The sequence below is a fragment of the Oxyura jamaicensis genome, chromosome 5 (assembly GCF_011077185.1).
Source record: "Oxyura jamaicensis isolate SHBP4307 breed ruddy duck chromosome 5, BPBGC_Ojam_1.0, whole genome shotgun sequence".
Lineage (NCBI taxonomy): Eukaryota > Metazoa > Chordata > Aves > Anseriformes > Anatidae > Oxyura > Oxyura jamaicensis.
The window spans coordinates 52,239,112-52,266,102 of record NC_048897.1 but is presented as its reverse complement, the minus strand read 5'-3'; the positions used below and the strand labels follow the sequence as shown (position 1 = coordinate 52,266,102).

At 44.6% G+C, this 26,991-nt stretch overlaps 2 long non-coding RNA genes across 3 annotated transcripts; one reads left to right on the top strand and one right to left on the bottom strand.

Annotated features, from left to right (window-relative positions):
- On the bottom strand, nucleotides 1-25,997 carry LOC118168513. 2 transcript variants are annotated; one of them, XR_004751613.1, is made up of 2 exons: nucleotides 25,956-25,997; nucleotides 1-3,422 (listed from the first exon to the last, which is right to left on the bottom strand). It is a non-coding gene; the product is annotated as an uncharacterized LOC118168513 (long non-coding RNA). The 2 variants fall into 2 exon arrangements; XR_004751612.1 differs by lacking the exon at nucleotides 25,956-25,997 and adding an exon at nucleotides 25,755-25,939.
- Nucleotides 25,998-26,196: 199 nt separating this feature from the next.
- On the top strand, nucleotides 26,197-26,689 carry LOC118167853. Its single transcript, XR_004751267.1, has 2 exons — nucleotides 26,197-26,288; nucleotides 26,472-26,689. It is a non-coding gene; the product is annotated as an uncharacterized LOC118167853 (long non-coding RNA).
- Nucleotides 26,690-26,991: the final 302 nt, after the last annotated feature.

Here is a 26,991-nt window from a genome sequence, read left to right as displayed (position 1 = left end):
TTTTTTTTTTTTGCTTTGGGTTGCTCACACAGATCTGTGCTTTAAGTCAAGTCCCATCTAACACGTGCACACATCACTGCTGCTGCACTCATCCAGCTGCCAGCATTTCAAGCCACAGAAAAGATGATAAATCTCAGTCAAGCCTTGATCACATTACAGTTTAATTGGCTTGATTTGGTTTACTTTTGGAAATTTTTAATTACTTTCACTAAGAGAACATTAAGGAGGGGCCAGATCAATCCTTAGCCCTGGTATTACTCAGAGAGGTAGCACAGGACGACGGTTTGTAGGCTGTGAGAGCATCTCTGCTCAGAGCAGGCACTGACGCCAGATGCTGGTGCTCCCAGGGGATGTGAGGGAGCGGATGACTGGGTTTGTGTAATCACTGTGGGTTTGATTCTGTTCAAAAGGGATTTATGTATATCCTTCAGTTAATGTACTCCTTAAAGAGGCAGAGGCTGGGCAACAGCATCATCTCTGCCGGTAACCAAAATCAAACACTAGATATTTGTTTGAGAAGTGCTTGAAATTTAACAAAACCTCAGAGATTTTGGCTGCATCATTCAGCTACAACTCATTCCCTCTGCTTCTGCCTTGCATACAGGAGAGCTGGCCAGGAGAGACCATCAGAGAGGACCTCAGCCACTCAAGTCCACGCGTCCCAGATCAAAGGAAGTGCTACGTTTTAGCTGAATACCTGACTTGGTTCCTGACAAAATACTGAGATGCCCTGAAGTCTCACCCCCACCTCATTTTAGCTATAAACCACCACAAGTGCTTCTTTTGCTTTTCATTAAAAAACAAAGCATCAGCAACCTCAAAATAATACTAATAGAAAAAAAAAATGCATTTAAAACAGAGTGATTTTGGCAAAAGAACAAATGGTCTGAAAGTGCCTGTAAATATAGTTAATCTGGAAATTTAAGTTTTTAGCCACCAAAGCAGAGATGCTGCAACAGCCTCTGCAAAGAGTGGCAGAGTCTTAAACTACAGTCTGATGTTTTTCTGAAAGGGATTATGTGCCACAGTCTCCTTGGCAGAGATACTGGAGTCAGTGATCCAGAATAGATGGATCACTGGATCACGTCCAATATTACCATCCACTTTCCCAGTGCCTAAAAACGGGGATATATCTCAGCGGTACCTACTTTTTCCCCTGCTATGTATTGAGGGAGCACTGGGAACCCAGCCCCTGTGTGCACTCCAAGCTGCAGTCTCCTCTTCAGCCAAGAGTCCATTCCTGGTATCCAAAGGCTTTGGGGGCATTTCTGTGCTCCCCAAGGGGTTTGCAGGTCACAGGACTGCAAATGCTAAGTTCAACTGGTCTTTTTCATGGGAAGTGCAGAAATCCTGAGGCAGGTGTTAAAAGTTTGGATCCATGATTAAGTGAATAGGGCTGTGCAATGAATTTTTGTTAGTCTAGAAAATGGGAGCCTTCTTCCAAAATCCATTTGCACTGTGTCTTCTGTGCTTCAATTCCAGATGTCTTTAATATGAGCTAAAAAGTTATTTGAACACTCCCAAAAATAGCAAAGGCTGTGCAGAAGGGCACAGTGGGCACCTACTTGGAAATAATTATGCTTCTACAATATTCTTCTTTCTCACCAAGCTGTCAAAAGAGTAAAAACAAGAACTCAAAGGCATGGGAAAACTTTGCCCACCACCTCACAGCAGTGTTCAGCTCGGCCAGGTCACGCACAGCAAATCACTCCATGCTTCTTAAGTGTCCTTGAAGGAAAGGGCGCATAAAACAAGGCCAGGCTTGTCAAGAGCTTCTGTTCAACCTGGAATCCAAAAGTGGTAGGAAAAGCTTATTCTGTTTCCTTGAGGGCAACTGTTCTCATAGCATAATCGCCAGCTATTTCCTCAAGAAGGAAACATATTCTAAATAATGTATTATTTGAAGTAGACAACTAAACGCTTCCCTCTTTTCCTTCCTGCAGTGCTCCAGAGGAAAGGAGCATGTATTTAAGGGGGTGATGGATCTGAGAGCCCCATCTGCAGACCGCAAGAGCAGCAGACCATGGACCTTCCCCTCCTGCACAGCAGTAACAGGAGCTGGAATTCTTCTGTTTCTCCCTCTCAAGAGAAGAGCCGGAATCACTTCCCCCTTCGGAGCCTGCCTTAGCTGGCAATATTATGGCTTTGACATATTATTACCCACTCTAGAGGCACGGCGTGGTGAATATGCCTGAAAACCGAGCTGTCTAGACAGCCTAGTCGGAGCGACAACGATTCCAAAGGGAAGGGCTATAAACACTCTTATCCTAGAAGAAGCCATTACTGCAGAAATAAACTCATTCCATATAAATCGGGCCCAATTCTAAACCATCTTACGCTCCAAATGACAAAGCTCTTCAGCCTGTGAGTAATATCATCCCTATTCAGGGAGCACTGAAACAAAGCACTCAGAACAAAGCCACTTTGGCGGCTCCACCGCAGAAAAGCTGTTCCCTGCTATTCCCTGGTGGTGCTCCCCTCTCCGCCGAGAGGCTCTGCGCATTCAGCTGAGCTGCAGGAAGCACTCTCAGGACACAAACGTGCAAGCAAGACGATGCACGTGGATTGTCCCAGCTGCTTTTAAGGAAGTTAGCATAGAAGAGTGGTGCATCAAACCCCAGGGCTGCTGCAGGCCAGCGCTGCACATCTAACGCCACTTGCACCAAACGCTGCCCACAAGAGCGTCCTCAGCATTAGCAAGAGCTGTCCTTGAGTGCAAGAGAAGGTTTTTGCTCCAGAACCTGCACAAAGTGGGAAAGCTTGTCTTCTGAGCTACTGGGTATTTATTGCTCATAAAAAACTGGGAGATGTGACTGAATCCCACTTTCCAGCACACAGATCTGGTACGTCGGTAGACTTCATTTTACTAGCGCGCCATTTGGATTTTAATGAGCCAAATCTCAGGCGTTAGCTTCTGGAAATGCGTATGAAGTCATTACGTGCATGGATTTTACATGGAGGCACTGAAGTTCACCAGCCACAGGAAAGCAAATTGCTGTTTGCACTGCTTGGCCTCCAGCAGAGTTAAGACTGACACGTGTGGTGAACAGGAGGAGCACCCTGTCCTCAGCCTCTTGGGAATTCCCGAAGATGGCCCAGAACTGAGGCCATTTCCAGACACTTTCTCATACCCGCCAGGCACGGACCAGTAACCACGTTCTGGAGAAGCCTTCTCCTGTACTGGGATACTTCTGTGTGTTCCTGGTTCCAGAAAAGTCAAAAGTGTTAGCTTCAAAGTATGGTAGGTGGATAGAAAGTTGGGAATCACAAAATGTCATTCTCATAAGAGATCCCATTTCAATACAGGCAAAGGTTGGTTGTTGATTGAGATGACTACTCTGACTTCTCTGCAGTTGCTGTTCTTTTGTTCTTCTGCTGTTCTTGCTGTTCAGCTGCTTCATAGAGCCATCAGTCCTTTCAGCCTACCACAAAACTTCAGAGGTTTAAGATTTTTTTATTTTTTTATTTATTTTTTTTTTGAGTTCTCAACTTTTTAAAGACATTTGAGCACCTGCTTCCCGGAGCAGCACAAAGCCATTCATCTTTGAAACAGCACCTAAACCTGCTGCAAGAAGCTGTATTTCACAAAAGACTTATTGGATGTTTCCTTTTCATCAGCAAGATTCAGTTTTCTGATGCCTTCTTATGGGTACCAAAGGCAGAAGATGGCTGGAGGAGGAGTTGAGAGACAAGCAACTACTACATTAAATGGAAAATGAGGACATCGCGTAAGAAACTGAGAGACCCACGGGACAAAGACAAGTATGCGTGGGAAACCAGCAGGGAGAATGGGAGAGGGCAACACGCTAGATAAAGACAAGGAAGTGGAGGGAGGAAGAAAAGCTTTGAAGTGACTTGGAAATAAAGATGGGATGTTCAGAAATGTGAGGCAAAGAGGCTGCAGCAGCAGAACTCATTAACATTGTCACGGGGAATAGGCAAAGGCCTCACAAGAAGTGGGTCAGGCAGGAGAGGAACACGTCAGAGCAGCCAAGACATGGGGGGAGCAGGCTGGGGAGGGGCACAGTGATAAGGAAAAAAAAGAGAAAGATGGGATGAGATCAGATCTGGATCTTCTGGAAGGGAAAGCAAGAAAGAGCACATGAAGTCAGAAACCAAATGAGGAATGCAAGGGGAAAACAGGATGCAACATTTGGCTGAGCTCAGTGCACCCTTCGGTGGCATTTCCAGGCCACTCTCAGGGTGTGATGTAAGAACAGAGTTCGCGAAGGAAAGGTGAGTAAAGAAGTGTTTGGCACAAGAACTTAGTTATGGGGGGATCAGAGCTCCCTCAAGGACAGGGTTAGAGAGAAAACAGTGGGCAAAGTGTGATGCGTTATTGTTTGTGTACAGATGAATAGACAGATATGTGTGCCTGTATATACATGTGTGTATGCCTATATATGAGAAACTTTATAGATGTAAAACCTTGAAGCCAGTGAAGCTGGGAGGAATTCTGTAATCAAGTCAGCAAGGTCGGGATTTTCCTCACCTGGGTAACACATGAGATTGTTTCCTTCTCCAGGGCACCTCCAAAAGAGAATTCATCTACCTAAAGACGACCTGTGGGACAACACTTCTCTGAAGGCCAGCACCAGGTAAGATCTTCCAGCCTCATGTTCCCAAGAACAGCCCTTCATCAAGCACACACAGCCCTTCTGTGCACCTTCACCCCTCTGCTCCTGCTGGTTTGCTGTGTTCCTGGAGGCACTGGCTCTGCACACTCTGCCCGCATCCTTCTCCAGGCCAGCAGGATCACATTGGCCATGGTCACATCTTTTCCCCTCTCGGCTCTTTTGGCTCCTCCTCTTATTCACTTACTTTCTGTGCTTACTGCAACGCAACAGCCCCATTCAGAGAGCTGCTACCAGCTACAATTTGAAGATCTCTCTCTAACGTTGCACAGTAAGAAAGATCAAGCGTGAAGGCAAGGACAAACAGTTTCAGGCAACATGGCATTTCCTAACAGCCCAGCCACTCAGCAGATGAAGGCAGGAGCAGCTGTCTCCACTGGCCTGGCAGTCTTCAAGGGGGCTTCCTTCTTGTTAGGATCTTTTTGTGAAGCTACCTATGGAAGCGAACTTTTGTTTAAGCACCTCCAGAGGGATGAAACCTATTAGGCTGATAACTCCAACTGAGAATTGGTAATGAGTGTCCGTCAGCATTTAGCAGGCAAAAAAAAAAAAAAAAAAAAAAAAAAAAAAAAAAAAAAAAAAAAAAAAGGTGTTCCTGGGTCGGATCTGCAACCTTCACCAATCTTCAGCTGTTAGTGTGAAAAGCTCCTGCTTTTCTGCTGCGGGGGGATGAGGCAGCCAGGTGGGCTGCTCCGCACAAAGCCCCGGCACTGCTCCGGGGTCCCAGGACAACACAGAAATACCACGCGGGCCTATTGGGTGAATAGATATTCTTTAAAAAAAATCATTTGTCATCATTGAATAAAAATGAAATCTCCGGAGGCCATGGAACGTAACAGGCAATATTTAGAAATCGAGGCTGAAAATTAAGGCTGGCTTGCGGAAATTATTTCTGCGTGGCTTTAACGTATATCTTCACGAAACTTAATGTCACCTGTAAGGGCATTCAGCAACTCGATTTTGTTATTATTTACAGCCCATTATCTAAAGTACAACACATAATAGCTCCATACAGACTATGAGTATTTAGCAGTAGTCAATGAATAAAGCTGTCAGCTCGCCGTACCTTGCCGGCATCGGTGTCTTCACAGAGTAATGGGACATCGCGAGGTACGAAAACACCGAGCTTCATTATCCAAAAGGAGAATGCTTTGAAGTCAGCAAGTGATAAAATGAGAGGTATGATGGTATAAATAACCCTGCTTAATAGCACCATCATAAAACACACCAGCCTAATTAGCACCACCTGCCAGTCCTGCCTGAGCAGCAGCAGTGCCGCACGCTGGGGCTGAGCTCCTGGGATCGAGCAAGGCCAGAAGTGAGTGAGCTTTGTTTCACACACAGCACATCTGCTCTATCATCACACTTTTAGCCAACATGATATTTTGAACCTTTATTCCCTGCCCTTGCTTGATAACATCTCTAGTTTGTCCCTTTCTTTGCTGCACCCTGAACCTGGATCCTTTTCCAGCCCCTTATCTCTGGTGGGGAGTCCCCCCATCTCCCAGTCCCTGTGTAGATATACGTGTACACACAAACTCCTCCGTTCAACCCCTTCACATCTTGCACTATATGCAGTTATGTTCAAAAAAAACCAAGCAGTAGGCTAACCTAAGTGGAACAACCCAGAAAACAGAGGGGACAATCCACGACAAGCCGGATCCAGAGCCCAGGAGATCAGAAGGAAGCTTTGCAGCAGTGGCACACAGAAAGCACGGCTTTCACCTTTCTCAGACATTATCCACAAGCTCCTAGGATTGCCCCGTGCCTGAAGATGATGAAAATTCCTTGTGGAAGCAAAGCAGCGCAGAGCCATGACTCCATGCTGCTGAAGCTGTGCAGGACGTGCAGCCCTGTATCGAATTGGGAACTCACTTCCACATTTTTCCCTCTAACTCCTTAAAGCTGCTACCTACAGGCAGAAAGACATCTTGAAAGAGTGACAACAGATGGACAGTCACAGCACTCCAGTTCCACAGATGAATTTGGGTGCTTCAACAATAAAAAAAAAATTGCTTGCACCTAGACTTTAGGTGGAAAGTGCATCTTCCCTTCAACACCTACCTGTACTTGCCATCATGGCTTTTTTTTTTTTTTTCCTGTTTTGAAGTGGCATGCACCAAGGGTTCCCCTGACTGGTTCACACACAATCCTCTCCTCAATGGGTTCCACTTAAACTATGGGAGAAACCTCCTCTTAAACACTGTATTTGTTCTTTTGGAGTTGCAGATCTATTCAAATTAGTTACTGCATTGCCTTTCAGTCTAAATTAAGAGGTTTCTCAGGTAATTTGTTTCACAGATGGGAAAAGAAAGAGCAAACAGGGAGCTCTTCTTGAATCTTGGATCTTCCACAGAAAAGAGATCTTCCTCCACATTTCATTGGAAAATCCAGCATGTCCCACTTGGACCCTGCTTCCAATCATTGTTCTATAGGATCCCACTAGTCCTGGCCAGCAGAGAAGCTGAAAGATAATCTAACCTGTCATCATTTAATATAAGAATAAATCTGCCCAAGATTATATACACACAACCATCCTTTAAAATAAAATCCATCTGACACCTTCCCTGAGCAGCTGATGTGTCAAGCTGCAGAGCCCCAAACACAAAACCCAAACGTGAATCCCTAGTGCTTCCAAAATGAAGAATAGAGACAAACCGTGGTGTTTATGGGAAAGCTTATAAAAATTTCATACACCTTCCCTCCTTCCTCCATGCCCTCAAGTGGCACAGATCAACATCTTTCTTGATAAAAGAGACATAGCTAGAGCAGCTGGAAAACTAGCCTGGTAGTGCCTTCCCTCTTCTGTTTTAGATTGTGTGGTTTATTCATCAGGGAGGGAAGGGGTTTCAGTCCATAAGCGTGTAATTGTTTTGCTTGCACATGCTCTTATTTCGTAATTTCTAGATCCATTCAAGCATCCCAGCTCTGTGTTACCAAGGCTTTGCATTCAGCATGGGGGAAAAATAGTTGTCACAGCACTGAATAGTTTAGATTAATCAGAACATGATCTTGCTATGCCTACTGGCTCCTCAAAATTAAATCACTGTTATATGCTCACTTACTAACTAAAAGAAGGATTTTTTATTCTTTTTTTTTTGAGAAAATTCACCAAAGGATGTATTTTGAAACTATTAGAGAATTGAACTTAAATTTATTAAAACCTCAGTAAAAATTTGCTAAATACTCTCAGGTCAAAGAAGAGAAATGGGAGAGGAAGAAGAGCAGAGGCTTGGCTCCTTCCAACATGAAGGTGGTGACCACAGTCACAAGAGCCCCTGCTCTTAGATCCAGTGAGTCAGTCATTAAACTGTTTCCTCCAAATTAAGAAAACAAAACCTAATTCCAGGCTTTGTTCGTGGCAATTTCTGTTGCCTACTTCTTCTCCTACCCGAAACCCTGAGCTACCCTCCTCCCTGAGCTACCAGGAGCTCGGGGTGCAGGTGTGCTGTTGGTTCCCACCCTACCTGCAGGAAGCAGCCTCTGCTTGAGGTGTTGCTTTTTCCATCAGAGATTTCGATCCCTACAGACAACCCAAAGCAATATGCACAGCCGTATGCTCAGCTGAGATGTGATTCTTCACTTATTAACTCCGGGTCACCAGAAGAGACCAAGCATGCACAAGCTCAGCAGGTATTTTTGCAGCAGTGATGGTCATCCCCGTCCTGGATGCAGGGGCTCAGCTCTGTGCAGGCAGGGGGACTTGGACGAGCATCTCCAATATCTGGGTGAGCAACTTTTGCTGCTAAAACACTGTGGGAAGGGATTTCTCCTTTGCCCACTTGCTAACTTCAATGTTCTTGATCCTTTATTAATAGCTTTTAATCTTTACAAAATAAAGCTTATACATATATATGTATAAATCTTTTGTATGGAATGATTATGTGAAATAAATCCTCTTTTTTTCCCCTCAAGTTAGTTAAAGGAAAAGAGAGGATCTAAATTAGTTTGTTCCTAAAGCTGATCATGATAGATTCCATCTGTTTTGATACTAAAAAACCTGTACACGAGCAGCAAGCTCTCATTTGTGCTTACTGCATGTGTTACAATCGAGGGTGCTGCACACGTGCACGAGACACTGCTCATAATCCTGGGCCTATTTCCACAAAGCAGAGCTGTTAAAAAAAAAAAAAAAAAAAAAGCATTAAGTGAACTATGACTACCACACCACTGAAATGTTGTGCTTCAGGACTTGATCTTACAAAAAATATATATAACACAGAACTGTAGGGGTTGGAAGGGACCTTGAAAGATCATCGGGTCCAACCCAATATATATATGTGCACACAGACCCTGACAACATTTTAATAGCTGCCTGAAGCAGCCCAAACCTAAGCACAGGAGACAAACAGCGAACCCAGAGCTAAGCAAGATGGAGCAGAGCAGGTGGAAACTGAAGCTGCAAGCACCTGGTCCATGGAGACACCTGCTGAAGTGAGGAAGATGCTACAGAGAAGTTAAAGCTCCGCAGCTCTAAACACAGGACAGAGACTTCTGCCACACTAATTTGACAGACTGAGAGCCCTGCAAAACTCCAGGCTTCACTCTGTATCTGCACTTTCTAGCTCCGTAGCTGGTTTATAACCAAAAGCAACGCATGATTGGTGTGTGTAATTAGTCATGGTCACAGTGAGATAGTCCCATAGATACATCAGGATTGCAAACATATGTTGGAACAACTGATTAAAAGCAGCCACTGTAATGCCTCCACCTGAGGCTGCATGTAACCAATTATCTCTTTAGTAAATAGCACTTGTTTTAAGCTGTATTTTTTCCTTAGCATTTTCATTTCGCTGCATATTTGCCAATCCGTAAGTGATAAAAATGTAATGGTAGCTGCTCATTAATCCTAAAGAATGGGACACGCATCGTACGGCCTGGCATCACTTGAAGCACTAATTAAGGGAAGGACGGTTTTATTAGGGGAAGGACTGTTTGGGATGTACCGCGTGCTTTTCTCTCTGGCACCTTCCTGAAAACCATTCAGCTGTTTTCACCCAGTGCTCACGTTGAGCATTTCATAGCCACTGGGCCAGGAGCCATCGATGCAAATTGGTGCAGCACCCACGAAGCTCTGCCAGCACCAGGGGAGGATGCAGCCCTTTGCTTTCCCTCTGAGTAGCATCCTGGAGACGTTGTCACTCATTCACTGGGGCCAGGAGAGAGGAAATGTTTAACTCCGGAGAAAGAAGATTTAATGATTTGTCAGAAGAGCCATTCCAGCTGGTAAAGGTTCCTATCACATATTTATGCCTAGAAGGGTGACGGCAGAGAAACCTTAATGCATGCATTTCTTGTCCTCCTTGCACCAGCCAGAACTGACAGCATTTAAACCTTCCGACTGTTAGAAGAAAATGCAGTGTCCATTAATGAGATTTAACTTCTATATCACCGCAGTTGTCACCCAAATTTTATCTATATACATGGAGAGAGCACATTAAGTGCTACCGGTCACGTGCGTGGAGTCGACCACCTCCAAAGCTACCGGTGAGGCTGAATTTTCTGCCAGTGTTTCTATAAATTCCTCAATTCCAGACAGTTTATATCAGACAGCTTCCTGACCTGTGTGTCCCAATAAAACTGTCGCCTGCACTCTAGGATTTAAAACCTCTTCCGTTTCCTCTATGGCATTTGATATACAATCGTTGTTTACTGTTCACATTAAATCTCTTCCAGCGAGAGAGAAAATAATGCCCTTCCAGGTACAGCCCTGTTCACACCACCTCTGTTCACATTTGAAAGCACTGATCCTGATGGTGTGAATGCAGTTTACCTCTGTATTAGATTCCATAAATATTTTGTAGCTGAACTCCGAATGCAGCAGGTACTCCTGCGAGCTGAGGAGGCTGATAAAGGATGGCCACGCAGAGCTCCTTAGGCTGTCCCATTAGTAATTCACAGGTTATTAGATTGCCTAATTAAGGTGGCATCAAGTCTGCAGCAAAAGCTGAGTCTTACAAAGACAATCGTTGTGTCATAAAAATGATCAATGAAAATTAGTATTAGACCATGAAAACTGCATCTCACAATGGCTCAAGTGTTTTAAATCCCATTTGGTTAACAGGCACTATCGCATTGCTATAAATGCATAACAGAAATGCATTTCCAGCTGGACCATGAGCACCAAGCCTTTAAATCTTCGTAACGTTTATTTGACGTTGAGCCTGATAAGCAGCAGCATGATCCCCGAGGTGGGGTCAGCGCTCTCCTCCACTCCATTTGAGGTCATTACCAACGACACAGGCCAAGTTTCACACCTACACTTTGCTGCTGTTCCCTTCCTGCACATCGATGTTGCATTGAAACCAGCTGAGGTTTCCCCAATTCACGACTCAGACACAGAACTTTCTTATCCATCGAGACCATAATGATTATGGCATGCTGTATGTGACTCCGCTGCTTTAACCTCTTCTTGATTTCAAGAACGCCACGAGTAAGCACTCACTTGAAAAAAAAAACATAAACAGGACTTTTAATCTGTATTAATAAAATCATTTTGTGGATTGCTTTTCAAGTATCTTAACCTTTTTTTTTCAGTTAGAAAGGTATTTTTCCTACCTGGATCATACAATTGTAGAAGCTGTAAAATAACATATGCTTCTACAAGCAACGTATAAATGTTCATGTTGTCTTTACCAGGAAACTTGGTATGCAACATTTTTTAAAACTCCAGAATCAGTTAGGTGAACAGTCAGTATAACGTTAATAAATACATTTCTCACTCAAGTCCTGCCTTGGGGACTTCGATTTAATTAAAGCACTATTTAAGTTTTATCATATAACAGAGACTTATAAGCATAAAATTGTTTGTGAAGCATAAAAGCAAAGTGTTTGTGAGCCCTATATTCCCTCACATTATATATCTCTCCTACCAGCCCCTACCTTTCATCTGCCACGGTTTCCCAACAAGCTTGCTAAAAAAAGAAGTAACTGCTGCATGTATCATTCCCCACATAATAGATCCCAATTTTGACAGGACCCATGCAATCTAAGTAATGGATGTGTTTCATAATCGTCCTCGTCACAATTAGATAAAACTGTACTCCAGGAGGCTCTCGCCGAGCAGGTGCATTAGGCTCTGGGAAAGCATTTCAGAAGCAATCACAACAGCTCGTGGTACAGATCCATTTGTCAACTTGAATTCTTGAAATTAAAAGACATCACTTGCAGGACAAGATGCTGAGTCTTAACCGTTGTGTTATCTATTCCTATCAACAGGATTCCTTCCATCAAATCATTCAAGCAAGTTAATGCCCCAGTTGCTTTCAGTGACATATTTCACAGGCTTTGGATCAAGTACATTCCCGGGACCCTTCCTGGCACAAGTTTCCAAGGAGAAACACACACGTGTACTGATGAAAACTGGAACAGATGCTGGGCATCAGTTTTGCATGGTTACTTAATTACTACTAAATTTAAAAAACATATATAAAATTAGTTTTTATCCCTTCAATATTTTACTGCCAAAAATCCAATTTTCAGGATGGTGTCCCCACCAAAAAACAAGGGGTTGGGGTTTTTTTGTTTGGTTGGTTGCTTTTTGTGTGTGTGTTTTTGTTTTTGGTTGGTTTTGTTTTTTTTTTGTTGGGTCTATTGTTTATTTTGTGTTTGTTTTTTAATACAGGGACAGCAGGTAAAATCCTGCTATTACGCTCAGTGTCCTCTAAAAATCTATGCCAAGGTAACACACACAATAGTGAATATCCTCCACACATTCAGAAAGGATGTTGCCTAGTTTGCTAGTATAGGAACATCCGGATTGACCCACTGTATATTCCTATTTTACTCAATATTGATGTATTTTGTGTTTTAAGACCATTGGCACAGTTCTTTGCTCCTCAGATTTGTTATGAGATCATTCTGCCGACCTGTAGGTTACTGACACTTGGTGCCTACTATTGACATTCCCTAAAGACATTCCCAGAAAACGTGTACAGAAAATCTGCTTTGGGAAACAGATCCAAGTTGGGCCTTAATTTATAAGGGTACTACCAAGTATCGAGGTACCAGAGGGAGTGCAGGGAAAGGAATAATTGAGCCCTTGCATCTTTTTACCTTTGAAAGCTCCAAGGTCATCTGCTCCACCCTTTTTCTCTGCCCCATCCATCACTGCTAGCTCAGTGTTTATCAGCAATTAGCCTGTCATGGCATTACACTGCAGTATATGCTACTGTGAGGAGAATATTTTGAGCCAAGCTGTTATCTCCTCCTTAAAAGCTGAAGAGTAACCTCAAAACTAAAGTTACAAAACTTGCCTAATCTCCACCCCCCCCCTTCTGTTGGTCATCACAATAAAGATACTGAAAAAAAAAAGAGAGAGAGAGAAAGAAAAGCTTTTCATTTAACTTTATATCCCATCTGGTTTTTGTTCAGTATTGTGTGTGAGCTTTAAAGAATTCAGTTCACAGGTGAAACACATCACAGTGAGTAGCAGAAATAACAAGACACAGTGCCCAGCAACTGTCTTTGACAAAAGCACTGACCTTGCCCACCCTCCCTCGGTCCCACATTGGCCGTGACTAGTTGGTATTCTTCTTTCCAGACAAGGAATATTCTTTCATTGTCTGAAGTGTCTTTGATATCATGCAGCAGCCAAGCTTGTTTTGTGGAGAGTCACTCAGCTCTGGTATCTCCTTGGGTGCAAGCCCATGACAGAGGCAACCTTCCAGCCATGTCGGGATGTAGGGAGTAAGGAAGCCGTCTCAAGCTGTGCCTGGGAGGTTTATGTTGGATATTAAGAAGAATTTCTTCATGGAGGGGGTTGTCAAGCATTGCAATGAGACACCAAGGAATTGATGGGGTCCGCTCCTTCGTGATATTTATGGGACATGTGGATGTGGCACTAAGGGACAAGTCCCCACCAGGACTCAGTAGGTGAGGTCAATGGTTGAACTTGATCTTGAAGGTCTTTTCCAACCTAAATCATTCCCTGATTGTTCAAATGATTCTCAGCCCTTCAGTGGGAGGCACTTCCAGAGCACCAGGTATTGTCACTGCAATGGAAGTCAGCCCCTCTTTGGAGGTTGTGATGCCTAGGCAGTGGCTTACATCCTGTATAATCCCTCCCAGCATTCAGAAAACAAAACCAACGAGCAACGTTGCTGTCCCAAGGTTTTCTGTCAGTACTTTAAAAGGAAGTGTGATCGCACCGACTGTGCTTCACTCACAGCTTGTGCTTCACACAGGTCAAGCCTGGTCCTTTTGTTAAAGGTGTGCAAAGACTGACTTCTTGTCTCCTGTAAAGAGGTTCTTTGACCACCTATGAAAACAAGCAGTTGTACTAAGATGTCTGACTTAGCATTAAAACAACTTTAAACAGCTGGCTTGATGTGGGACTTTCTACTGCTCCTTAGATTTATTAATGGAATATATACAAATATACAAAATATTCCGTTAGTGTGTGCAATGGCTGGGTAGTGTAATAAACATGTTCAATGCCTCTCTTCTGAGCTGAACAGGGAACTTCAGAGTCCACCTGAGCATCAGATGCACTTCTCTTTTTCAGCTCTGTTGTCACAGTGCTGAGTGGGCATCAGGCAGACTCCATGGAAGAGATGTCCTCCTCTAAGATGCACTCTCTGGGGGACACAGAGCTGGACAGAGTAAGTAGCAACAGACAGTCCCTGGTAGCACAGCCTCAATATCCTGACATAGGGGGAAGCTGAACCCTCCACTGAAGGAGTATGTTCAGCTCTCCTTTGCTCTGAGCAAAGGACCCCCTATAATTATGTTCCCAGTTCTTTGAGGCTGATAATGCCTCTACTTACTCATCACCCAGCTGTTACCTTCTTTTCTTCATCTCCTGTTTTGTTCAGGCACTTGAATTACTCAGTGGCAGCTAATCTTCTCCCTTCTTGTTTTGCTCTGGGCTCAGTCATAGGTTACTCACACTAACTGTTGCTTGGCTCAATTATATCCTAGTCAGCTCATGGACCCAATTTAGTGAGAAAAATGAGCCTCTAATAAGAGAGGAAAAAAAACTTTGCTGATAATGTCTAGGGAGAACACGTAAGAGGGGAAGGGGGAAAGCTTCAGAGAAAAAAGGATGTGGTAGGCTTTGATGCATTTTTAAAGTAATGCTGTAAACCTCTGTTGGTACGAAGTGCCATGGTATCCGTGATATTTATGGAACGTACAGAACAGGTAAGACGTATCTCAATTTCACATGGCCAACAGTTACATTTCTAATTTTGCTATTCTTCCTCACTCTTGGAGTTCAAAGCCAATCACTAGCAAGGGGTGATTTATCTGATTTACCTTGGACGTCAGCTGGAAGAGGAGATGAATCACTCTTTGAAGGCAACTGTTCTACTCCATTGACTGTAAATGAACCCAAGGTGACTAGCCTACACAGAGAGACTCAAAACTTACCTAAGGTAGGGTGAACGAATCCCACTCCATACAAGGATTTGACTCTGTTCACAGAGAAATTGCATCAGGAGGTTCAGGAGTAAGGACATTTTCTTGTCCACACTCAGACAATCATGAACTTCTAAAATGAATCTATCCAACTGAGGTATGGAGACACATTTCATTTGCACATTCACATAACTGCATTTCACATTGTCTCCTTCCCCTATTGCTAAAGGGGCACAGAAATTGCCACGTCTGTTCCTTGCGGCAGGATCTAAGTCTGGTTTTCATCATTTCAAACAACTGTCAGCAAGGAAGAGAGACCTGAACACATTTTAGAAAGTCTTTTAAAGAAAGCTTGTCAGCTTGCACTGCTCCCAAAATATTCACAATGATTTTTGTCCTCAAAAGTGCTTTTAGGAGAAAGGGAATGTGATTCTTTCTATAGGAATATGATGGAATGTGGATGCAGCAACCATTAGACCACCACCTCCAGATGGACCACTGTGGTGGTTTTCAGAGGGTATCGCCACCCAGCAGTGGGAAGCCAGGCTTGCTCATACAAAGTCCTCCAATGCCCATGCTTAACATTGACACAGCTGCCTTAACAACACTCAGCCCTTCTTTACTTCGGGTGTTCAGCCTCTGCTTTTTATTTAAGTGAGCCCAGATGCAAGGTGGATGTCACTGCCCTTGCTAGAGCATATCTGAAGCCTCTCTAGAAAGCACCGCCAGACCACACGGCATGTCTGCTGCTAACTGGGGCCTCAATGCAGCCCTGGCCATGACTAACCAGCCCAGGCCACCCCAGCAAATAAGCATGCGTTGATGTTAATACACATCTGGGGCACTCCATCCCACCAGCATGCTCCAGAGCTGGAAGAAAGGCCACCTCCCACTGCATGACTGGGGAGCACACTCCCCAAGCACACACTCGAAGTGCTGTTCAATGGGCACTGTAGGGTAGCTCTCAAGAAACATGGTATGTCCTTCATCTGTCTGAAAGGACAATAGATACTAATAAAACTGAGTTCACCTGTGCAAAAAGCAATTCCATTTCATGAGGCTCAGGCACAACTGACCTGAGCTTGTTAGGCTGAGTTCAAGAAGCATTTAGGCAGCACCCTCAGAAACATGGTTTGATTTTTAGGTGTTCCAGGTGGTCCTCTGTAGAACCAGGAGCTGTGCTCGGTGATCCTTGTGGATCCCTTCCAACTCCAGACATTCTATGATTCTAAGTTATTATATAGCTACTGAGTTTGTGTGAGTTTTCTTTATAAGCAACCTTGACTAACACTACATGAAAGCCAATGCTGTTGAGCTTATCCTGCAATGACAAAGAACTAAGTGGTATTATTTTGATTTTGCTGCACAGTGAGAGCACGTACATAGCTTGCTATCACACCTCAGCTGATGTTTGGTGACAGGTTACAGTATACTAAGAACACTTACATTAATACACTGAGAACATGACATGCATCCCAGCGTCCTGAGGGAACTGGCTGAGGTACTTGCCAAGACACTCTCCATCATATTTGAGAAGTCCTGGCAGTCAGATAAAGTCCCTGATGACTGGAACAACGGAAACATCACTCCCATCTTTATAAAGAAAGACCTGGTGAACTACAAACCAGTGAGCTTCACCTCTGTGCCTGCAAAGGTCATGGAACAAATCCTCCTGGAAACAATGTCAAGGCACATGCACCACAAGGAGGTGATCTGAGACAGCCACTGTGATTTCACCAGGGGCAATCGTGCCTGACCAATCTGGTGGCCTTTTGGGACTGAGTGACTGCATCAGTTGACAAGGGAAAAAAAAAAAAAAAATCACCTGCCAAGAGTTCAACCAGGGCTCGTTATCACCTCTCCACTACTGGGATCCAGGCAGAAGACACCACTCGGGTGTCTACAATACAGCCTTTCTGTACAGTTTCTTCCAGGATCAGCTCACAGCAGAGCACACAGCTCCATGTCATATGCAGATTCCCATCTGGGGAAGATGCAAAGAATAAGAAGTGTGGCTCCAGACAAGGTTATTTACATCATGCAACAGGAGGCAGGGGCATGAACTCTCCAGAAATGTTGAAAATATAGACCTGATTCTGGGCATCGCAGTGCCTCACCAACAGTGAACTCAATCAAAATCAACTAAGAAAGACTTCACACAGCTGCTGGTGTTACTTCTATTTTAAAGCATCATTACTACCTGGCCTGGAGCCTACAAGAAAAATCCCTCTGCTGTGAGCTCCCAGGGAGCAAAGAGTTAAAGAAGATTATCTCCAAAAAAACTAAAAAGCTTTCCTGGAATGGAAAACCAGTAGGGTTTGCATGGTCACTAGCCATACTTTGAAGTGGCAAGTCTGGTAGAAAAACAGCTGAATCCAATACAAATGCTCCCCATATTCCCCATCACTCTGCGCTGACAAGAGATGGCCCCGAGGTCCCCTTACAGCCCACGTGAGGCTTGGCCTACCACACACTACGGGATGCCCTTTTTCTGCTGAGGCAGCTGAAGAAGACAGCTGTTGGATCATGGCTTATCTCAGGAGTGACCCCGAGCAGAGACGAGGAGACAGAGCGGAACCTGAAGGAGGGAGAGCTTGCTGGCTGGGTAGATGTGGTGGTTTGGACCTAGCAGCCAAACTCCTCCACACTGCTGTCTCATTCCCCCTCCTCAAAGAAATTGTGGGAAAAAATAGGATGGAAAAGGGCTCAAGAGTTGAGATAAGGACACGAAGATCATTCACCAGTTACAGTCATGAGCAAAACAAGTGCAGTGTAGGGAGAGTGCGGGGCTGCAGTCAGTCCAGAACACTTCATCTCCTCGGGCCCTCTCTGCCCCTGCTCCACGCGGTCTCTCCCTCACAAGATGCCGGCCTTCCCCAGCCGAGCCTGCAGGGGCCGCCCACAGGCAGCAGCTCTTCAAGAGCTGCTCCCACACGGCTTCGTCCCACGGGCTCCATCCATCCCCCAGGAACAAACTGCTCCAGCACGGGTCCCCCACGGGCGGCAGCTCCCCCCAGACCCCCTGCTCCTGCGTGGGCTCCTCTCCACGGGCTGCAGCTCCGGCCCGGGGCCTGCTCCTGCGGGGGCTCTCCATGGGCCGCAGCCTCCTCCAGGCCACATCCACCTGCTCCACCGGGGGCTCCTCCATGGGAGGGCTACAGCGTGGAGATCTGCTCCGTGTGGGACCCATGGGCTGCAGGGGGACAGCCTGCTCCACCAGGGGCCTCTCCACAGGCCACAGGGGAACTGCTGCTGCGTGCCTGGAGCACCTCCTGCCCTCCTGCTGCACTGACCTTGGGGGCTACAGGGCTGTGTATCTCTCATTTCTCACACCTCTCTCCCAGCTGCTGTATTACAGCAGTTTTTTCCCGTCTGACATCTACCATCCCAGAGATACAACCAGCATTGCTCATAGCTCAGCTCTGGCCAGCAGCAGGTCCCTTTTGGAGCTGACTGAGCAGGAGGTGTTGGGCTCTGCTCACAGATGCCATCCCTACACCCCCCATGCAACCAGGCCCTTGCCATGTAAGCCCAGTACAGCAGGATTATCTGTCAAAACCAGTCCTGTTACAGATTTTGTTAGCCTCCTCCCCACCCCATGAGTCACTCCTGTATTAGACAGAAGTTTCCAATTGCTCTTGGGATTAACATTACTCTGTATAATTCAGCAGAGCACAGCAGGAAGACATACAAACCCTCCTCTGAACTCTGAGAGTTGGAGAAGAATTGCTAAAAATTTATAAATAATAGAGCAGTCCTAGAAGAAGAATACTACCAAGAGAAATTTGTCTTTTGGCAAAGTGCAGTAGTCATCCAGGGGCAGTACCCTTCTGGAGAAGCACACAACAGCAGGAGGATGAAAGTGTTACAGACACTAGTCCCAGCTTGTATGCTATAGTTAACATGGTCTGCAAAACACAGAAGACATGCAGAAGATGCAATTCAACTGCCCTAAAAGAAACATCACAGGAATAATATAGAGGAAAAACATTTTATCAGGCTGAATTGAATACTTTGCAGTACTGAGCACCTTCCACACCATCTGGCTGAAAGACCACTGAGCACATAAATGCAAGATTAACAGAGTTTCCTCTGTTGTTTTTCAGGCCACAAGAAAAAACAGCCTTTAAGCTAGTTATTATCCCATGTCTTTTACCCAGCTCAAGCAAACACAAGTAGCATTTAATGCCTGCATTTCAGCTGAGCTGGTACAAGGCCCTAAATCAGCTTGCAGACAGAGACTCCAGAGGAGCTTTACTCTCACGTTTGTCCAACTTCACCATGCACACATAGGAGCCAAAGTTGCATCTCCCATCTCCAGCTCACATTAGGAAATCCAGGTTCTTCGCTTTCTACAGCACACATCTGCCAAGCAGGTCTGGTTATGCCATTAAATAATATATCAGCAGAAGGATGGCCTTTTGCTCAGAGTTCACACAAATACATCATTAAAGCTCCAGTGATCAGAAAGCTGCTTTTCTGATGATGTATTAATGTAATACATCATCAGGATGCGATTTGGGCCTGATGAATTATTGGAATATGTCATTTTAGGGATGCATCACTTTTCAGCAGGCCCTGGCAAGTCCAAAAGCAGCACAAATAACACTTTAAAAGACTTCCTTTAAAATATATATAAATTAGATGTGTGTGTTAATGAGAGCAAACTTAGAGTCAATAACATGCCTGAGGATCCACACACCTTTTGTTCCATTTTAGCATCAGCATCTCTCAGCTCTTTTTTGATATGAGGTTGATGGGAGACTGGTGTGATTTGATCTGCTTTTGTTCATACCCAACCTGGCCTTGCCATTGCAGATGCTGAGCATAGACTTGGCTGCAAACATGCAAAGGGCATCTTTGCTTTCTAACCATCATGTCTTCACAGAGTTCAGCTACAAAAGAATGCTGGTGGTGGTTCAGCATTTGTTATTACTCATTTTTATTTCTGCAATTAAGCCCTCTCTCTGGGCCATTACCTGATAACACAGCAGCACTGGGAAGGGGGGACAGCACCCAGCTGCTCACTGCTGTAGTGCCAAATGCTGGCTGGTCTGAAACAGGAGATGTCAAACAACAAGTGGACACCTGATGTTATATTATATTCTTGGCCCAGGTCTAAGTGGCAGATATCAGAGAAACTGTTCTGGATAGGGCAATGGCCAGTCTTTCAGATGCTGAAGCCCTCACTAATCACCCAAGCTGCAGAGGGTTATCTGATGGGACCCAGCTGTATGGCATTGCTGTTCAGATGGGACTAGGGTGTTTGGGCTGCTGGGGCATCAAATGCAGCCAAACAGAGGAGAAGCTGGTGGCAGTTCTTGCTCAAGTCACAACCCCCTCAACTCTCTCTGCAGCCAAGGTGGAAGTTCTCCATCTGATTCTGGTTGGGGCTGATGTGCCCCAAGAGGCTGGGGAAGCTCTCACAATCCCAGGACTTCCAAAGGATGGGTAAATCCAGTGATCTGCCTGGTCCTGGACACCACCACAGGGTTGGGAGCACATCTGGGGTAAACAAGATGCAGCTGATAGGCATAATCAGCTGCAGCCACATTGTGCCAGCACTGTTAATACTGCCAAGGTACAGATAAGAATCAAGGAAGAGGTAAGAATGCAGGAAGTGTTCTGATAAACCATTTTGTGAAATAAATCATCCTAAAATAAACTTTAAAAGCCACAAAGGACAGATACCAAAGCTTCGTGACAGAACACAAGGTTTGCTACCCTTCCAAAATCTAGTTCCAGTTCCCCCAGCACAGACCCTATTGCCGTCTGCATCCCCAAGTACCATAAACAGAAATTTGTCCAAACTTTTGATGACCAGTTCTCCATTTGAAGCTGCCTCCAAAAAAAAAAAAAAAAAAATCAAGGGAGCTACAGATATCTGGTCCACTCTTCATTTCAGTTTGATACCAGTCTTTAATTGCATTGATGGATGTGACGTGAGCCGTAGAGGCATTCATGGCATTCCAGCTCAACACACAGCCTCTCAAGCACTTCATTATTACTACTATTGAAATTAGAGTGAAACAATTTGGAATACTCACATTGTATTTCTGTCTTAAGCCCATTCCAACTCATCATCATTAATTGCTTATTTAGTCATTATTATTGGAGCTGATAACCATAAACACACATTAAATGGGTTGACAAAGAGCGTGTATCATATTATAAGCCTGCCAAGGCTGAGCTTGTTTTCTGAATTTTGAGCCATCACTGCAAGTGTGTGAAACTGGAGCTGATTTCTAAGTTTTTATTTTCGTAATAGGTTAAAATTTATGTTGCTCAATGACTTAATACATGGGCAGAAGAGGGGGAATATTGCCTGTATTCCCAAGCAGCTTTCCTAACGAATCTCCTATTGTCATGTAGGACATGCTGGCACTTGTGAGCACAACATCCACAGCTCTGTAATTAAGTTCCTTCTCCAATGGAACAAAGCAAAACACCCATTCGTACAGCTGAGTATGGTAATAGTTAGCAATCATCCCTACAAGACTGTGTGCAAAATGCAGTCTGATGTCTAGCCACATCTTTGGAAAAAAAAAAAAAAAAAAAAAGAGAAGACATTCCACCATCCATTGCAATTAGGGTGACCATTAAGAAGCAGAAAGTCATCAAGAACCAAGAAGAGACAATGATCTCCCCACAGCAGATCAGTTCACCAAAGGGTGAATGCGAGGAGCCAATTAAATGCACAGGAGACAATTATTCCTCCAGTTCAACTCAATATATCCTCATCTTTGTTAATGGAAAGTACTTTAGCCTGAAATCCAGGAACGCAGCAGTCAGCAGCACTGCTCTCCTCCTAAGTCAGACAAAAATTAGCAGCTTAATAGTGCACAGCCACTGGTGGCAGCAGAAGGCTGTAATTTATTGCCTTCTCCGCTCTCACTGTGCTTCTCCAATGACAGCAGTGCAGCTGAGCCCTCTCCTTCCTATCCTGTACCAGATCATTTCAATACCAGAAGAATTAAGGCTGCTGATGGCACCACATAGTCAATGACATCGACAGGGCACTGATATACTCAGGGAGCACAGCATCTAATTAGGTTGCCAGATGATCTAATTTTTCTTTTTTGTTTCTTTTCTCTGCAACCCAGACTGCTTCTCATTAAGGAAAAGTTACCTCTGCCTCTGTTTGGGTCTTCCCACACACCTTCCAAGGCAATTCCTAAGCAAAACAGCAGATGCAAACCAGAGGTGCGTGAGAAACTTCTTCCCAAAGCTTCTGGGGGGAACCAACCCCTGCAGGCAGGAGCAGACAGCCCCAGGCAGAGCAAGGGCCACTGTCTCACACCCAGGATGAAAGCAGAACTATGCAGCCCAGAAACAGCATCCCCCAAACGCACCTTTTCCAGTTCGCATGGCCAACAGCATCTCTGAAGAGTGCTGCAGAAATGCAACACACCTTTCCACATCAGCCCCAGCTCTGCTGCTGGGTAGGGACACAGACACCTCCAGTGCCATCTCCAGCTGTGCTCCAGCCAGCCCAGCCATCAGCATCATCCCTAGAGGAGGGATCCGACCTTCTTCTACTGGGCTGCTGGGCACAAAGTCCTGCAGAAACTTTTTCCCAGCAGAAATGTTTTAAAAAAGTTGGTTGTACAAAGAAAACACAAAATAGTACTGTCAGAACAACCAGTAAGCCTTCTTCTGGGGTTTCTTGCTTTTAGGCAGCATAAATATTTCAAAATAAGAACTGAAAAATAGATCAATGATAAGAGATATACTTTAATACAAGCATTTTTTCCACTGATAATGTATTATCACTGAAATAACAGTATTCTTTTCCTGTATTTTAGTTTTCCATTGACAACAAAGCAAGATTTCAGAGTTCTCCCCCCCCCCCCCCAAAAAAAAAAAAAAAAGATTCCCTTTCATTCACAAAGCTGCTCCTCCGCTCTCTGCACAGCTGCGGTCACCAAGCTTCCCTTATGAAGCCCTGCTCGCTCTCAGGAACTGATGTTTTGCTATGTAAAACTAGTGGAAATCAGGATAGCCACAACTACGCCTTGTGTTTAGGAATTAAAGTCACACCTCAGGTGGTTCTAGCTCAGTCCAGAGATCTCAGTGATTACTCTCAAACGGGTTAGAGCAGAACTGGCAAAGCTGAGACAGGGTGGGAGAAAGCAACTGGAAGAGTGTAGGGTAATCAACAGACCCAAAGCTGTCATAAAGCCACACCAGTCATCCCATCCTGCCTCAAAAAATATTCAAAGCCATGCAGCTGAGACACAAGGAGGCTGCAACACAGAGGAAGGCACCTTACTGAGCCCGAGAGCTGTTCAGCTTGCTAAAAACACAGACTGTAATAAAGAAATACAGCAGCAATACCTCCAATCACACCTAGATACAGCATGCAACTGTTTCAGAAGAGTATCTGGTACAGTTATAAGGCTCTGCTGTAGAAAGTGCTGAGTGCCCTTGTTTCATAGGGCTGAGGAGTGCTTTTGCAGTGAGCATGCTGTGAGAGTAGGAGGCTGCCACGTGTAACGGAGCAGCCTGCTGCTGGTGGCGATCTGCTGCGTTACTGGAACTTTGGTATGGGAAGAAAAAGAAAAGCACTTCATGTCTCCCTCAAAATACCAAAGCCTTTGTATGAAAAACATCCATTTGAGAAACACAGATGATAAAACACTGGGGGGTTGCACCACGAGGTTGTTATCGCACACAAAATGAAGACTTGCACAAATACCCATTGTGGAGTGGGTGGGGTGGAGGGAAAGGAGTTACAGCTGAGCTCAAAAGAGGATTTGAGTAAGCTGATGACTCTGGCTAGGAAATATCTCTAAAGCCAAGCAATTTTATAATCTCACATTTATAGCCTCAAATCTTATCCAAGCAAACAAGAAGGTAATCTCGAGAAAAGGGGAAGCCACATGCTAAGGGTATTTCTAGAGCCATACCTGCCAGAAGCAGGAACTGGGGACAAGAGCTGGCTGCTTCACATCTCAGCCCAGTAAAAGACTCTTCTTCCTCTCCTAGTACACTGGCCCAGACACCTATCTGCAACCAAGCTGTGCAGAAAAGACATCAAGAAGGGGATGAAATTCAGTGCCATCCCCTACACTGATTTAAGGTTGCCTTGCTTAAGCTGTGCTGATTTTTGCTCCATCACAGAACAGAGAACTTGACACATTGCTCTTTAAACAAATCTCTCTCCTGCAGCAAGCACTTACCTTCTGTAGGTTTCTATAAACTCCCTTCTGCTATCTTCAGCCCTCCAGTACACCTCTCCCTCATATACCCAGTACTATCCTGGCAATAAGATCCAGCTGCAACAAATGCATACCTGTGAGTCACCAATCCATCTCCATAACTCACCATCACCCAGAACAGGCCAGCATCCTTCTAAATAATTGAGGCCCACCTGCAGGGCATGGACTTGCCCTTAACCACAGCAGCTGGAGTCAGCCTGCCACATATTTAAAAAAAAAAAAAAAATCTCTAAAAAGAAACATCCTGGCAAGAGATGTTGCTGATGGCCACAGTTTATAAACAACAAGAACACCACGATGCATTTTCCCCTGAAACAAGAGGGCTGCTCTCAGGAATGCTTGGCATGGGATTGCATTAGAGCAGAAGCCAAACGCTGGTATCTTATTCTGGCAGCAGGAAAAGTTTTGTGGCTGCTTATGTTCCAGCACTCTGCCTAGGTCTTCCCAGTTGTAAATAAGGATAATAAAGCTGGCAGCCTTTGTCAAGTGCTCAGGCAATGACAGATGAGAAGGGACTAGGCAGGAATCATCCCTGACAAAAACAGAACGTGTTCATAGCTAGGCAAGACCTGGGCTCTGGCAGTTAAAACAATGCTGAGAGGGAAGGACGGCAGCTCTCAGCACCAAGCAGCACTTCCCAGCAGATGGGGAGCTCCTGCCATGCCAGGGATTTGGGGGTTTTGATGATTCCCACAGTCATACCAGAGATAGCTAAAAAGATACAGCAAGTTCACATGGGGATCGAATATCTAATTTTATCTTGTCCTCAGATAAAAAGCAATATTGAGAAAATTGCTGAGACTTGTTTGGCAAGGAATTCTATGTTCTCATTCCAGCCTACAATTGCAGCCCTGTTACAAGACAAAATAGAACAGATATGCTAGGAAAAAAAAAAAAAAAGAGAGAGATCCCCTTGAATGTGCTTATCAAATCCTCTTTCACAAGACATCTTCATATTCCTCACAATATTACACTTGTCCACATTTAACCCATATACTGGTAGCTTGTGCTTCTGTACCAAGTCACTTGAAACAACACTTGAAGAGGAGCCTTCAGACAACTCGCAAAAGCTTGAATTCAAGCAGCTCCCAATAAAGAAGACATTACAGTGCGGAGCCACAAGACAACATTATCCCCCAACTCACAGGCTCAAAGATGCAATGAAGTTATTATCACAGTCAGGCCCTGGTCTGCGTTCAAAAATCTGAAAGTACAACACAGCACCCACAACAAAACCATGGTCACAGAAGGAGACTTTTGCCCTTTCTGCAAGGGCAGAACAGCACCCAGAGGATCACCAAGCACTGCAGGGATAACCCCTGCATCCCATCCACATCAGTGCAGCATCCAACATCTCCGCACAGAGCCCACAGCAGCACTCCAGGACAACAGCAGCATCAAAGCTACAAGCACCCCTTAATAGACAATCCCAAATTGGATTTATCAGTACTGATAAGTATCACTTAAAACAAAGAAGCACTAAGCCACTGAATCAACCACAACACACACACAAAGGGTTTATAAATCCACATTTTCCTACCACACATCACTGCAGAGGAGATTCTTGCTTGTAGGTTGGGTCCCACCATCTCTGCAGGTCCCCAAGATGTAACAAAGCCTGCTCAGACTTAACTTCCCCCAAACACCGGCTATGTTCCCACTCCCAGCAATCTGCAGGAGCTGATAACTCACCCACCTGCCCTAAGATGGCACAAAGAAACCCAGGAAGGAAAGTCCCCACCTGCAGCCTGGCAGGACACATTCCAACCACAACAAACCCCCATCAGAGAAGAAAGCCCTGAAACCAATTTATACTCTCCCAGGGGGCTGCTATGAGCCATTACAAGCCCATATCATAGCTGCAAATGCCCTGTAGGACATTTTCCCCTGGTATCACCAAATAGGTGGTGTTATGGGCTTATCAGGGGTGTGCTATATCATATCCTGTGTTCTCAATCACCTACAGATATCAAGGAACTGGAGTAACACAGCACTTGTGTTTCTTTTTGGTCTTTTATCACAAGAATACAGATTCCCCCCGTGTGTGCTTTTCTGTGTGGTGTTCATGTTCCGGGTAAAAGAATATGAGTTAATAATAAAAAATAAAAAAAAAATAATAAAAAAAAAAAAAGCACAGCAGCTTCTAAAGCTAGCAGCCTGAGCTAACAGCCTGCACTTCGGCTCTTCCCAGGCCATGACACAACACATAACTGGTTTATTCCATAGGCTTATTCACTGTCATTTTCTCTCTTTACAGGCTGCTCTTTTCTTACCGAAGTGCTAAACATGATTTTTGTGCTCTGATGATGCTCTTTTCCCTGCTTTCCCATGCTTAATTCCCTGTTATATCTAAAGAGTCTCAGAGAACAGCAAATAGTGAAGAAGTATGAGTACTCCAGCCCAAAAAAGCATTACTACAGGATTTATTGCTGCTCAAGCAAAAAAGCTGGTAATGATGCTGAAAGCTCTCTGCACCTTGTGGCCCCTTCACTCCTACTAGCTGTGTCCTCATACATTATTCTGCTGGTTTTAAATAGCACATTTTAGCATCCAAGCAGCTCTGTTGTTTTAAATGCATCAGGTATCAAAATACAGAAGTCGTAATTGGTGGCAAATTATATCACTCTCCTACTTCTTGACTTTCTTCTCCAGCATTTAATGATAACTAATGAAATATAGATATTTGCCCTGTGGCAACTGGCACTTTCTGACACATTGTCTCCTCTCGATTTGTTAAACCATGGAGGTCCTGCAGATCATTGAACCATTTTGACTAT